The 14,490-nt window shown below is 43.1% G+C and overlaps 1 protein-coding gene across 1 annotated transcript in view; it reads right to left on the bottom strand.

The window, feature by feature from the left end:
- sdr16c5b (short chain dehydrogenase/reductase family 16C, member 5b) overlaps positions 1-14,490 on the bottom strand; it is an 84,819-nt gene that overhangs the window by 43,877 nt on the left and 26,452 nt on the right. The gene's annotated exons all lie outside the window — the stretch shown is intronic.

Genomic DNA, 14,490 nt, shown 5'->3' with positions numbered 1-14,490 from the left:
TTCTATAGAACTTACAGTATAGAAACAGGCCATTCGGCCCTACTGATCTATGCTGGTGTTTATGCTCCACACGAGCCACCTCCGACTGTACTTCAACTTACCCCATCAAGAGTGGTCTTAAACAGAGTGCACTTAAAACAGAGCGTTTAAAGTTGGGAATTTGGAGAGAGTAGGAATTCGGCGCAGAGGGGAAAGCAGGTGCTGCTTTTTGTGGCTCCAATACATGTGTTCCATGTAATATTTAATTGAATCTACCTATAACTTAAACTAGATCTAGTAATTAGTTAAAAAAACTAAACTATTTGGCAAGTTAATTAAATAAATAAATCAAATCAGGTTATATATGGATGGCAATGCAGGTGGTGTGCGGCAACTGCAGCATGTGGGAGTTTATGGAAAGCATTACGCTCCTGGACGACCAAGTCTGCATCAAGTGTCTGTATCTCGAGAAACTTCAGCTCAGGATTGTTGAGCTGGAGTCTGAGGTGCAAACATTGCAGGGAATCAGGAGGGGGAAAGAGTTACCTGGACACTTTGATCCAGGAGACAGTCACACCCCGTAGGTTAGGTCATGGTACAGGTCAGGGAGAAGAGGGTGTTGACTGTGACTGTGACTCAGGCAGGCAAGAGAACCCCAGGTGCAGTGCTGGAGGAGCTTCAGCCTTTGCCCTTATCCAACAGGTTCTTGCTATCTGTGTAGATGAATAGAAGAGCAAACTGACCATGGCACTTTCGTACGAGAGGCCATTCAACTGGTGGCTGGGAGGGGGGAGGGGGCGGTGTAGGCGGTGTGAAAAGGAATATTGTAGTGGCACGGGATGGTATAGTCAGGGGGATAGATACTGTTCTCTGCAGCTGAGACCAGAAATTCTGACGGCTGTGTTGCTTACCAGGGTTAAGAATATTTCCTTGCGGCTGGAGAAGTTGGAGTGGGAGGATCCAGTTGTCATGGTCCATGTAGGAACCAATGATTTAGGTAGGACTAGGAATGAAGTTCTGATGACAGAGTTTGAGGAGTTAGGTCAATATTAAAATGCAGAACCTCAAAGGTTTCAATCTCTGGATTGATACCCGAGTCACACGCAAATTGGCATAGGTTCAAGAGCGTTAAATGTGTGGCTAAAAGAATGGTTGAAAGAAAGGTTTTTGTTCCATGGGGAACTCCCACCAGTACTAGGGAAAAAGGAAGCTGTACCAATGGGATGGCTCCATTTAAACTGGGCTGGGACCAGTGTCCTGGCGAATCGAATAACTAGGGCTGTAGATAGTGCTTTAAAATAAAATATGGGGGGGGTGGAGGGGGGAGAATGTGTAATTTAGAAATTTAAGAGAAAAGTCGAGGCAATGGAGCAGCGTAGCGAGTTGGGTAAAGATAAGCAGAGTGTGACATAACAAGCTAGACAAATTTGTGGCACGAATAGAGATAAGTGGGTTTGATCTAATAGCCATTACAGAGACGTGGTTGTAAGGTGACCAAGATTTGTAACTAAATATTCCAGGGTACTTGACATTTTGAAAAGATAGGCAGAATGGCAAAAGAGGCAAGGTAGCCCTGATAATAAAAGATGACATAAGGACAGTTGTGAAAGGATCTTGGCTCAGAAGATCAGGAAGTAGAATCACGATGGCAGAAAACACTGGTGGGAGCAGTTTATAGGCTCCCTAATAGTAGCGACATTATTGGACAGAATATTAATCAAGAAATAATAGGAGCTTGTAACAAAGGTAATGCAATAATCATGGGGGACTTCATTTAGACTGGGCAAATCAAATTGGCAAAGATAGTCTGGAGGACAAGTTCATAGAATACATTTGAGACAGTTTCCGAGAACAATACATCGTGAAGCCAACCAGGGAAATTTGGATCTTGTATTGTGTAATGAGTCAGGGTTAGAAATCATCTGGGGAAGAGTGATCATATATGATAAAATTTCACATTGAGATTGAGAGTGCCATACTCAAATCTGAAAACGGAGTCTTCAACTTAAATAAAGCCAATTACATATTTATGAGGGGCGAATGGGCTAAGGTAGATTGGGAAATTAGATTAAAAGGTAACAGTGGGGCGGACAATAATCACGGAATAATAGAGGCATGTGAAAAAGGAACGGCAGTAATCATGGCGGATTTTAACCTACATATCGATTGGTCAAATCAAATCGCACGGGGTAGCCTGGAGGAGGAATTCATAGAATGCATACGGGATTGTTTCTTAGAACAGTATGTTACAGAACCTACAAGGGAGCAAGTTATCTTAGATCTGGTCCTGTGTAATGAGACAGGAATAATAAACGATCTCCTAGTAAAAGATCCTCTCGGCTGAATTTGTAATATAGATTGAGGCTGAGGAAGTAGTGTCTCAAACGAGTGTACTATGCTTAAACAAAGGGGACTACAGTGGGATGAGGGCAGAGTTAGCTAAAGTAGACTGGGAACACAGACTAAACAGTGGCACAATTGAGGAACAGTGGAGGACTTTTAAGGAGCTCTTTCATAGTGCTCAACAAAAATATATTCCAGTGAAAAAGGGCAGTAAGAGAAGGGATAACCAGCCGTGGATAACCAAGGAAATAAAAGGAGAGTATCAAATTAAAAACCAATGTGTATAAGGTGGCCAAGGTTAGTGGGGAAACTAGAAGATTGGTAAAATTTTAAATGACAGCAAAGAATGACGAAGAAAGCAATAAAGGAAAGATAGATTATGAAAGTAAACTTGCGCAAAACATAAAAACAGATAGTAAAAGCTTTTACCGATACATAAAACGGAAGAGAGTGACTGAAGTAAATGTTGGTCCCTCAGAAGATGAGAAGGGGGATTTAATAATGGGAAATGTGGAAATGGCTGGGACCTCAAACAATTATTTTGCTTCGGTCTTCACAGTGCAAGACACAAAAACCATGCCAAAAATTGCTGGTCACGGGAATGTGGGAAGGGAGGACCTGGAGACAATCACTATCACTAGGGAGCTAGTGCTGGACAGGCTAATGGGACTCAAGGTAGACAAGTCCCCTGGTCCTGATAAAGTGCATCCCAGGGTATTAAAAGAGATGGCGGAAGTTATAGCAGATGCATTCGTTATAATCTACCAAAATTCTCTGGACTCTGGGGAGGTACCAGCGGATTGGAAAGCAGCTAATGTAATGCCTCTGTTTAAAAAAAAAAAAGGGGGTAGACAAAAGGCAGGTAACTATAAGCCGGTTAGTTTAACATCTGTAGTGGGAAAAATGCTTGAAATTATCATTAAGGAAGAAATAGCAGGACATCGAGATAGGAATAGTGCAATCAAGCAGACGCAACATGGATTCATGAAGGGGAAATCATGTTTAACTAATTTACTGGAATTCTTTGAGGATATAACGAGCATGGTGGATAGAGGTGTACCGATGGATGTGGTTTATTTAGATTTCCAAAAGGCATTCGATAAGGTGCCACACAAAAGGTTACTGCAGAAGATAAAGGTACGCGGAGTCGGAGGAAATGTATTAGCATGGATAGAGAATTGGCTGGCTAACAGAAAGCAGAGAGTCGCGATAAATGGGTCCTTTTCGGGTTGGAAATCGGTGGTGAGTGGTGTGCCACAGGGATCGGTGCTGGGACCACAACTGTTTACAATATACATAGATGACCTGGAAGAGGGGACAGAGTGTAGTGTAACAAAATTTGCAGATGACACAAAGATTAGTGGGAAAGCAGGTTGTGTAGAGGACATAGAGAGATTTAGATAGGTTAAGCGAATGGGCTAAGGTTTGGCAGATGGAATACAATGACGGAAAATGTGAGGTCATCCACCTTGGGAAAAAAACAGTAAAAGGGATTATTATTTGAATGGGGAGAAATTACAACATGCTGCGGTGTAGAGGGACCTGGGGGTCCTTGTGAATGAATCCCAAAGTTAGTTTGCAGGTGCAGCAGGTAATCAGGAAGGCGAATGGAATGTTGTCCTTCATTGTGAGAGGGATGGAGTACAAAGCAGGGAGGTCCTGCTGCAACTGTACAGGGTATTGGTGAGGCCGCACCTGGAGTACTGCGTGCAGTTTTGGTCACCTTACTTAAGGAAGGATATACTGGCTTTGGAGGGGGTACAGAGACGATTCACTAGGCTGATTCCGGAGATGAGGGGATAATCTTATGATGATAGATTGAGTAGACTGAGTCTTTACTCGTTGGAGTTCAGAAGGATGAGGGATGATCTTATAGAAACATTTAAAATAATGAAAGGAATAGACAAGATAGAGGCAGAGAGGTTGTTTTCACTGGTCAGGGAGACTAGAACTAGGGGGCACAGCCTCAAAATACGGGGGAGCCAATTTAAAACCAAGTTGAGAAGGAATTTCTTCTCCCAGAGGGTTGTGAATCTGTGGAATTCTCTGCCCAAGGAAGCAGTTGAGGCTAGCTCATTGAATGTATTCAAATCACAGATAAGATAGATTTTTAACCAATAAGGGAATTAAGGGTTATGGGGAGTGGGCGGGTAAGTGGAGCTGAGTCCACGGCCAGATCAGCCATGATCTTGTTGAATGGCGGAGCATGCTTGAGGGGCTAGATGGCCTACTCCTGTTCCTAATTCTTATGTTCTTATGTATGATGGTAGCTAAGCAGTGGAAAACTCAAGCAGGCCACATTGTTCGCATGCCAGACATGAGACTCCCAAAGCAAGTGCTCTACTCGGAACTCCTTCACGGCAAACGAGCCAAAGGTGGGCAGAGGAAAAGTTACAAGGGCACCCTCAAAGCCTCCCTGATAAAGTGCAAAATCTCCACTGACACCTGGGAGTCCCTAGCCAAAGATTGCCCTAAGTGGAGGAAGTGCATCCGGGAGGGTGTTGAGCACCTCGAGTCTCATCGCCGAGAGCATGCAGAAATCAAGCGCAGGCAGCGGAAAGCGCTTGCGGCAAACCTGTACCACCTGCCCTTTCCCTCAAAAGACTATCTGTCCCACCTGTCACAGGGTCTGTGGTTCTCGTATTGGACTGTTCAGCCACCTTCGGACTCATTTTAAGAGTGGAAGCAAGACTTCCTTGATTCCAAGAGACTGCCTACGATGATGTTGATGAGTGGCAAACATTTAAAGAAATATTCCAAAATTTTTACGAATATACATTCCATTGAGAAATAAATACTCCACAGGAAAAAAAGTGATCCATCTGTGGCTAACTGAATTAGTTAATGATAGTATTAGATTAAAAGAAGAGGATTAAAATGTTGCAAAAAATAGTAAGCCTGAGGATTGGGAAAATTTAGAAACCAGCAAAGGATGACTAAAAAATTGATAAATAGGGAGAAAAGAGTGAGTAATAGAATGAGAGTAAACTAGTAAGACATCTAAAAATAGATTGAAAGAGTTTTTACAAGTATGTAAAAAGGAAGAGAGTAGCAAAAGTAAATGTTGGTCCCTTCGAGTCTGAGACAGGAGAAATTATAATGGGGAATAAGGAAATGGCAGAGACTTTAAACAAATATTTTGTATCTGTCTTCACAGTAGAAGACACAAAAAGCAGACGAAAAATAGTAGGGAACCAAAGGGCTAATAAGAGTGAGGAACTTAAAGTAATTAATATCAGTAGAGAAAAAGTACTTGAGAAACTAAAGGGACTAAAAGCTGAAAAATCCCCTGGATGGCCTGCATCCTAGGGTTCTAAAAGAGGTGGCTGCAGAGATAGTGGATTCTTTGGTTATGATCTTCCAAAATTCACTAGATTCTAGAATGGTCCCAGTGGATTAGAAGGTAGCAAATGTAGCCTCAAGAAAGTAGAGAAAACAAGGAACCGCACGCTAGTAAGCCTGACATCAGTCATCGGGAAAATGCGAGAATCCATTATTAAAGAAGTGATAACAGGGCACTTAGAAAATTATATGATTAGGCAGAGTCAACATGGTTTTATGAGGGGGAAATAGTTTTTGACAAATTTAAATAGCATTTTTTTTTAATGGGGAACCTGTGGCTGTAGTATGTTTGGATTACCAAAACGCATTCGATAAGGTGCCACATAAAAGTTTGTAATACAAGGTAAGGACTCATGGGGTTGGAGATAATATATTAGCATGGATGGAGGATTGGTTAAGGGACAGAAAACAGAGAGTAGGGTTAAACTGTCATTTTCAGGTTGGAAGGCTGTAAGTAGTGGGGTGCTGCAACGATCAGTATTTGGGGCCCCAGCTATTTACAATCTATATCAATGACTTGGATGAAGGGACAGAGTGTAATGGATCCAAGTTTGCTGATGATACATAGCGAGGTGGGAAAGTAAGTTGTGAAGAGGACACGAAGAGCCTGCAAAGCGATATAGGTTAAGTGAGTGGGCAAAGGTCGGAGATGGAGTATAATGTAGAAATGTGAGGTTATTCACTTTAGTCGGAAGAATAGAAAAAATGTTTTTTTTTTTAAATGGTGAGAAACTATTAAAAGCGGTGTTGAGAGAGATTTAGGTGTCCTCATATTAGAAACAGAGTTAGCATGCAGGTACAGCAAGCAATTAGGATTGAAAATAGCATGTTTGCCTTTATTGCAAGGATAAGGAAGTTTTGCGACAATTGTACAGGGATTTGGTGCAATTTCTTCTCTGAGGGTTGTGCGTTGTTGGAATTCTCTACCCCAAAGAGCTGTGGATACTGAATAGTTGAGTATATTCAAGGCTGAGAGATAGATTTTTGGACTCTAGGGGAATCAAGGAATATGGGGATTGGGCGGGGATGTGGAGTTGAGATCAAAGGTCAGCCATGATCTTATTGAATGGCGGAGCAGGCTCAAGTGTCCGTATGACCTAGTTATATATTTATATATATATAAAAAAAATTCTGCAGAACACTATTTCTGCACCAATATATTAACATGGTATACCGTGGCTACAATGTATACCATCTACAAGATGCATTGCAGCAACTTGCCATGGCTTCTTTGGCAGCACTTCCCAAACCCGCAAACTCCATCACCTAGAAGGACAAGGGCAGCAGGTGCATGGGAGCACCATCACCATCAAGTTACACACCATCCCAACTTGCTACACACTCAGTCACGGTGCACTGGCAATGGAGGGAGTGGATGTTTAAAGTGGTGATGGAGTGACGATTAAGCAGACTGCTTTGTCCTGGATAGTATTGCACTTACCTTGAGTGTTGTTGGAGCTGCACTGATCCAGGCAAGAAGAGTATTCTATCACATCCCTGACTTGTGCGCTGTAGGTGGTAGAGAAGCTTTTGGAAGTCAGCAAGTGAGCCACTCGCTGCAGAATACTCAGCATCTGACCTGCTTTAGTAGCCACGGCATTTAAGTGGGCTGGTTCCGTTCAGTTTCTGGTAAATGGTGACCACCATTGATGGCAGGGGATTTGGCAATGGTAATGCCATTAAATATCAAGGGGAGGTAATTAGATTCTCTCTTGTTGGAGATGCTCATTGCCCGACACTTGTGATGCAAATGTTCATTAGCCATTTATCAGCCCAAGCTTGGATGTTGTCTAGTTTTTGCTGCATGCGGGCATGAACTGCTTTATTATCTGTGGAATTGCAAATGGAGCTGAACCTTATGATGGAGGAAAGGTCATTCATGATGCAGCTGAAGATCATTCAGCATAGGAAGTTGCCTTAAGAAACTCCTGCAGTAATGTCCTGGGGCTGAGATAATTGTCATTCAACAACCACAACCATCTTCCTTCATGTCAGATGCATCACTAGCTACTGGAAATTCTCTTCCACCCACCCCGACCCCTATTATTTTGCTTTTAAACATGAGCAAACCATCCAAAAACAAAAAAAGTCACAAATTAATTATTTATTTTTATGGACTGGATAGTGGGCTGGCAACTCACCAGCCGAGGTTGATAGGATGAAATTCTCCTCTTGTTCTAGACTGCAAGGTTCCTAAATGAAGAGTTTCAACCCAGTTTCTGTAGTTGCCAAGCATACCCACAACTTGGCACCAGATGGCAATCTCACTCAAAGGCCATAAGAAAGGCTTAAGAGAGATATGGATATATTCACATTTGTGCAGTCAAAAGGGCTCCTTGCAGGTTGACTTTAACACACTGTTTGAGGAGAGCAGAATGGAGGAGAACTTCAACTCGGCATCGGACTTGACATGTACATGCTCCAAATTGATTCTGCATCATTGAACAAAGCACTAATCCTTAAATGCTTCTTGCACTGTCTATACAACGTTTTGAGAGTTTCAATCATACTTCAGATATCAAAAGTACTGAAAAAAGGTTGTCATTTTATATTGTTTGCTTTGGAAATTTCCAACCTGTAAATAGCAATTCATCTCTGATTAACCTCAGGCTGTGCGGCTTTAATACACCGTGGTCCGGAATTTACGAGGAGAACAGCGAGGGTATTAGCGCTCACCATTATAATGGTGGAAATCTGACAGCAACTTCTGGAGTACGCAGATATGCAGTTAATTGCGGAAATCCAGAGCTCAAGTTTCGGCCTGAGTTGCTCCTATTTTTTTGGAGCAACAAATTTAGAATGGAGCATCTTAGAAATTGCAATTCTCGGCATTTAGTTTGCCCCAGTTCTAGTCAGTTAGAATAGTTTCATTTTAGAACAGATTTTTTTTTCAAAAGGAGGCGTATCCAGCCACTTACGCCTGTTTTGCAAGTTTAAGCAGAAAAAACTTACTCCAAACTAACTTAGAATGAAGTAAGTGTAGATTTTTATACGCTCAGAAAACCTTGCCTACACTTATAAATCAGGCGTAGGGAACGAAAGATCGGGGGAGGGAAGTTTACAAGCATTAAACACTTCACTTTTACAAATAAAGAGCCATCATCAATACTAACTGATAAATAAATCAATAAAGCAATCAAGAAAAATTAATAAAATATAAAAAATAATTAAAAAAAAAATAAAAAATGATTCCTACTCACCTACTGCAGCACCGGGAGCCCTCCAACAGCATGCTGGGATGGTTCCCCCCCCCACCCCTCCCCCTCCGTCAGTGTCTCTCTCTCCGTCTCCGACAGCGAGGGGGGGAGGGAGGGAGAGAGAGGATGACGAGAGAGAGAGAGAGAGAGAGAGAGAGAGAGAGAGAGAGAGAGAGAGAGGCTGAAAGGGCTGGGCTGCCGCCGGCACTTCGGGCGGGGCCTGTCCCCAGCGAGATGCCAGGCAGGCGGGCCCAGCCGCCGACGGGGAGGGAGAAGGGGGAGGGGGGAGGGGGGGGTGGGGAAAAGAGAAGAGGAAGGGGGGAAAAGAGAAGAGGAAGGGGGGAAAAGAAGAGGAAGGTGGTGAGAAGGCTGAATGGGGGGGCAGGCGTGGGAAGAGAGAGCTGAACGGGAGGGAGGTCCAGTCCGATCTTCGCCCAGTAAGCCCATTTGGCCAGGGCTAGGGTCGGGCCCCTCCCACGCAGCCTCGGGGGCCTGGAGCTACTGCACATGTGCGCACACTCTAGCGCGCCTGTGCAGAGGTCCCATCACTGTTTTCAGCGCCAGGACCTGGCTCCGCCCCCGACCCCTTGTGCTGTGCTGTACCACGCCGAGGCCGAAAACGTCCTGAGGAGACCGGAGAATCACAAGGTAACTTTTTGGCACCCTTTTTCTTCCTGAAAGTCGGTGCACCTTATCGAGATGCGCCATTTTTCCAGAGGGCGGAAACTTGGCCCCCAGAAGCGGCTGTGAGTGATACCCTGCTTCACCACAGGGTGTGCTGTTGCAGTCCTAATTGACTCGGTATTGAAATGACTGCAATGGCGTGAACTTGCTGTAGTTACCAACTAGTTCTGCACTAAAATCGGCTGAAAGTTAGGGCTGGTGCAGTCAAAAGTGAGTTTTTAATGACGTGATAAGTGATAATTACTGCTGAACAAGATCTCTGGCGCTGAAAAATTAATTTTACAAATGTGGAGTCTCGTTCTCTCTCTCTTTCCTCCCCCCCCACAGTATCTCTAGGCCACAAAAATATGTGTGTAGATAATCGCAGCGATATTGCAGGCAAAAGTCCTGGAGGCTCCTTTAGTATAGTCTTTGATTTGCAAACGATAACCCAAAAGCCCTCGGAGCAGGCTCAGGCTCGAGCGGCATCTCCAGGCTCAGCAACGTGGTTCGAAACCACTTCCGTCTCCCTCATATCATACTGTGCATGCTCAAAAAGGGGTGGAGTCCACGGCATGCATGCGTAGAAGGACACAAAAATGTTTCTGCACATAATCCCGCTCTTCTTTAATCCCATTCGTACTTCCCAATCTTTATTTTGCTTTCTTTTCATCACTTAAATCCAATTTATATTTCCTGGTTCAGACTCTGCATGTCTCGACAAGGATACTTCAATCTGATTGGTTGAAGAGCCTCGCTGTTTCTTTTGCTGTTCACAGATGCCACAGATCACCTGTAGAGGGTGCCATGCTGGAAAAGCTGCCGGATTAGAGGAAATCTAAACTGACAAGCTCATGAAAAGTCTCTGGCCAGCTACCAGCAAGATGAAGGCGAGCACACTCTTTCACCGTTGAGCAAAATCTTTGCCTGCGTTACATGGTGTAATGCTCCTGTAATTATAAAAGTAGAACACCCACACTTCTGTACGAAATGTAAAAGGAGTGTCACTCATTGATATTAAATACCTTGAAAATATGCACAAACTGAAATGTAGAAAACAGCAATTCAAAGTTTAAACATATCCTGCCTCGAAATATACCACACTTAATCTAAATATTATGAATACACAAATTCTCCAGAAACCACAGAAGTTATTCTTACCTGCCAATCCGTTGACTGGAAACAGTCCCGCCGAACTGGAAATGCTAACCAGATGGCCATGGTTGCTGGCAATCATTGCAGGAAGGAATGCTTTATAGGTCTGAAAACATTTAACCCTCAGAATTACTAAATGGACTGTAACCGATTGTTTTCACTAAAAATTACAATGTACCAAGTATTACTAAAGGTGGAAGAGAATATAACAGATATTTTTGAAAATTGTATTGACAATCCATTGTATTTTAGTATAACAAAACTTTCTAGATTATTTACATTAATCGCTGTTAAATGAAGGAAACCAAAACCAGTGAATATAACAAAGGAATAAAATCATGTGAAGTACAGAATGGGTCAGTGCATTATAGAAATCCACTAGAAACATGTACAAAACTGAAAAGCAGCTATTACAACACACAGGCATTTTGTCTGAGCGCTTAGCAAGCAGTATTCAATATGTACATGTATTTATCCTACAATACACTGCAGGTAAAATAATGTAACAAATCTAAAATTGTTCATGGGCCAGATTTATTACCATTTGTGCATTGATGCAAAGCATTTTAAGGTGCACAATGATGTAAAAGCAGAAATATAACTCAGAATTCAGGTCAGTAATCTGAATTTTCATAAGGCATTTGATAAGGTGCCACATAAGAGGTTGTTACACAAGATTAGGGCTCATGGGATTGGGGTTAATGGACCCAAATTTGGCCCACCCAAAATTTTCAGCGCACTCACCAGAGATGCGGCGACTCTGTAGGCTGAAAACAGCAGCAAAAAGATTTCCCCGGATTCTGGCCGCTTTGTTGACTCTCCAGGGGTTTGGCGCGGCATGGCCAGTCGATTGGGGGGACGGAGCTAGGGCTCTGCGTGAAAAACAGTGCCAGCAGCTGTCCGCATGCGCATTAGAGCGTTCGCACATGTGCAGTAGCTCCTGCCGATGATGATGATGATGATGATGATGATGCGTGCTGCAGCATGGGACCTGATGCGTCCCGCCCCTATCCCGGGCTGAATGGCCTGCCGCACAGTAACGAGAGAAGCCTGCCTTCTTCTAAAGCACTTGGTTCTTTTGTTGGCTGCCTGCATTATTGCCACTTTATGTCAATATTCTGCACACAATTTGAAGACTTGAGGACATTGCCATGCAACGGTTCAGGTAGAATTGTCTATTTTGAAATCCATCTTCAAAAGTTTGATCGGGGGGGGGGGGAAGTTTTGATCCGGGGGCGGGGGGTAGGGGAGCGTTTTGATCCTGGGAGGGGGGGTGGGGGGGGGAGGAATCATAACTCTGTAGCCAGTAATTTTAATGAGCTTACTCAAGACTTTCCTTAACCCTGTTAATGAAAATACTTTCCTGCATAAGAACATGAGGTACTTCTATTTTTTATTTGGATACTTTGAAAAAATTATGTAAATGTTTAGTCTCTTTACTTCTTTTACTTTTGTGGTTTAAGCTTCCATGAATGCTTCTGTTGTATAGTAAATTAACTTTACGAAGTTTGTCATATGATGTCCTGTATAGCGGTTTGATCCTATTCACATTCTTTAGTCAAGTCATTAAGTACCGACCTGTGCTGATTTCTTAATTCTCTGCAAGGGTTTTCTGGCCACATACGCTAGCCTAAGTTAGTTTGGAGTAACTGTTGGCTGTCCAAAGTGACCTAAATGGCCAAAACAGGTGTAGGTGGCTGGTTACGCCCCCTTTTGAAAAAAAACTAAACTAAATTTTAAAAAACCTAACTAACTCACTTATACTGGCGCAAATTGAATGTGCAAAATGGGTTTTTTTTTTAAAGATACTCCACAATAATTAAGTTGCTCCAAAAAAAAAACAGCAACTCCTGGGCAATTTTGAGCCCAGTATATTAGCATGGATTGAGGATTGGTTCACAGACATAAAACAGACAGTAGGAACAAATTGGTCATTTTCAGGTTAGCAGGTTGTAACGAGTGAAGTGCCGCAAGGATCAGTGCTTGAGCCTCAGCTATTTACAACTATATCAATGACTTAGATGAGGGGACTGAGTAGAATATATCCAATTTTGCAGACGATACAAAGCTAGGTGGGAAAGTAAGCTGTGAGGAGATCGCAAAGAGGCTGCAAAGGGATATAGACAGATTAAGTGATTGGGCAAGGAGCATAATGTGGGGAAATGTGAAATTATCCACATTGGTAGGAAGAATAGAAGTGCAGAATATTTTTTTTTTTTAAAAAAGGTGAGAAACTAGTAAATATTGATATTCAGAGGAATTTAGGTGTTCTTGTACACATATCACAGAAAATTAACATGACAATACAGCAAGCAATTAGGAAGGCAAATAATATGTTAGCCTTTACTGCAAGGGGGTTGGAGTATAATAAGGAAGTCGCTGCAATTAGGTAGAAAGATAGAAAATAGGTGCAGGAGTAGGACATTCGGCTCTTCGAGCCTGCACCGCCATTCAATGAGTTCATGGCTGAACATGCAACTTCAGTACCCCATTCCTGCTCTTCGCCATACCCCTTGATCCCCCTAGTAGTAAGGACTACATCTAACTCCTTTTTGAATATATTTAGTGAATTGGCCTCAACAACTTTCTGTGGTAGAGAATTCCACAGGTTCACCACTCTCTGGGTGAAGAAGTTTCTCCTCATCTCGGTCCTAAATGGCTTACCCCTTATCCTTAGACTGTGACCCCTGGTTCTGGACTTCCCCAACATTTTAACATTCTTCCTGCATCTAACCTGTCTAAACCCATCAGAATTTTAAACGTTTCTATGAGATCCCCTCTTATTCTTCTTAACTCCAGTGAATACAAGCCCAGTTGATCCAGTCTTTCTTGATATGTCAGTCCCGCCATCCCGGGAATCAGTCTGGTGAACCTTCGCTGCACTCCCTCAATAGCAAGAATGTCCTTCCTTAAGTTAGGAGACCAAAACTGTACACAATACTCCAGGTGTGGCCTCACCAAGGCCCTGTACAACTGTAGTAACACCTCCCCGCCCCTGTACTCAAATCCCCTCGCTATGAAGGCCAACATGCCATTTGCTTTCTTAACCGCCTGCTGTACCTGCATGCCAACCTTCAATGACTGATGTACCATGACACCCAGGTCTCGTTGCACCTTCCCTTTTCCTAATCTGTCACCATTCAGATAATAGTCTGTCTCTGTGTTTTTACCACAAAAGTGGATAACCTCACATTTATCCACATTATGGCCCTAAGTTTCCACATGATTTGCTCCTGATTTTTTAGGAGCAACTGGTGTAGAACGGAATATCTGAGAAATTGGAATTCTCGTCATTTAATTTACTCCAGTTCGAGTCAGTTAGAACAGTTTCACTTCGGAACAGAATTTTCTTTTCAAAAGGGGGCGTGTCCGGCCACTTACGCCTGTTTTCAAAGTTTCGGCAGTGAAAACTTACTCCAAACTAACTTCGAATGGAGTAAGTGAAGATTTTTGTACGCTCGAAAAAACCTTGTCTACACTTTAGAAAATCAGGCGTAGGTTACAAATCAGGCGAAGGGAATGGAGGGGGGGGGGGTTTAAAGGGAAGTTTACAAACATTAAACACTTCAGTTTTACAAATAAAGAGCCATCATCAATAATAAATGATAAATACATCAACAAATCAATCAAAAAAAAATTTCTCTTTACCGACTGCAGCACCGGGAGCCCTCCAACAGCGTGCTGGGATGCCCCCGCCCCCAGTGTGTCTCGCATTCTCTGTCTGTCAGTGTCTGTGTTTCGGGAAGGGAAGGAGACGGGGGGGGGAGGGGAAGGGAAGGAGACGGGGGGGGGAGGGGAAGGGAAGGAGACG

The sequence above is a fragment of the Pristiophorus japonicus genome, chromosome 1, assembly GCF_044704955.1.
Source record: "Pristiophorus japonicus isolate sPriJap1 chromosome 1, sPriJap1.hap1, whole genome shotgun sequence".
NCBI lineage: Eukaryota > Metazoa > Chordata > Chondrichthyes > Pristiophoridae > Pristiophorus > Pristiophorus japonicus.
The sequence above is the reverse complement of the archived record's forward strand: the minus strand, read 5'-3'. Positions and strand labels throughout refer to the sequence as shown.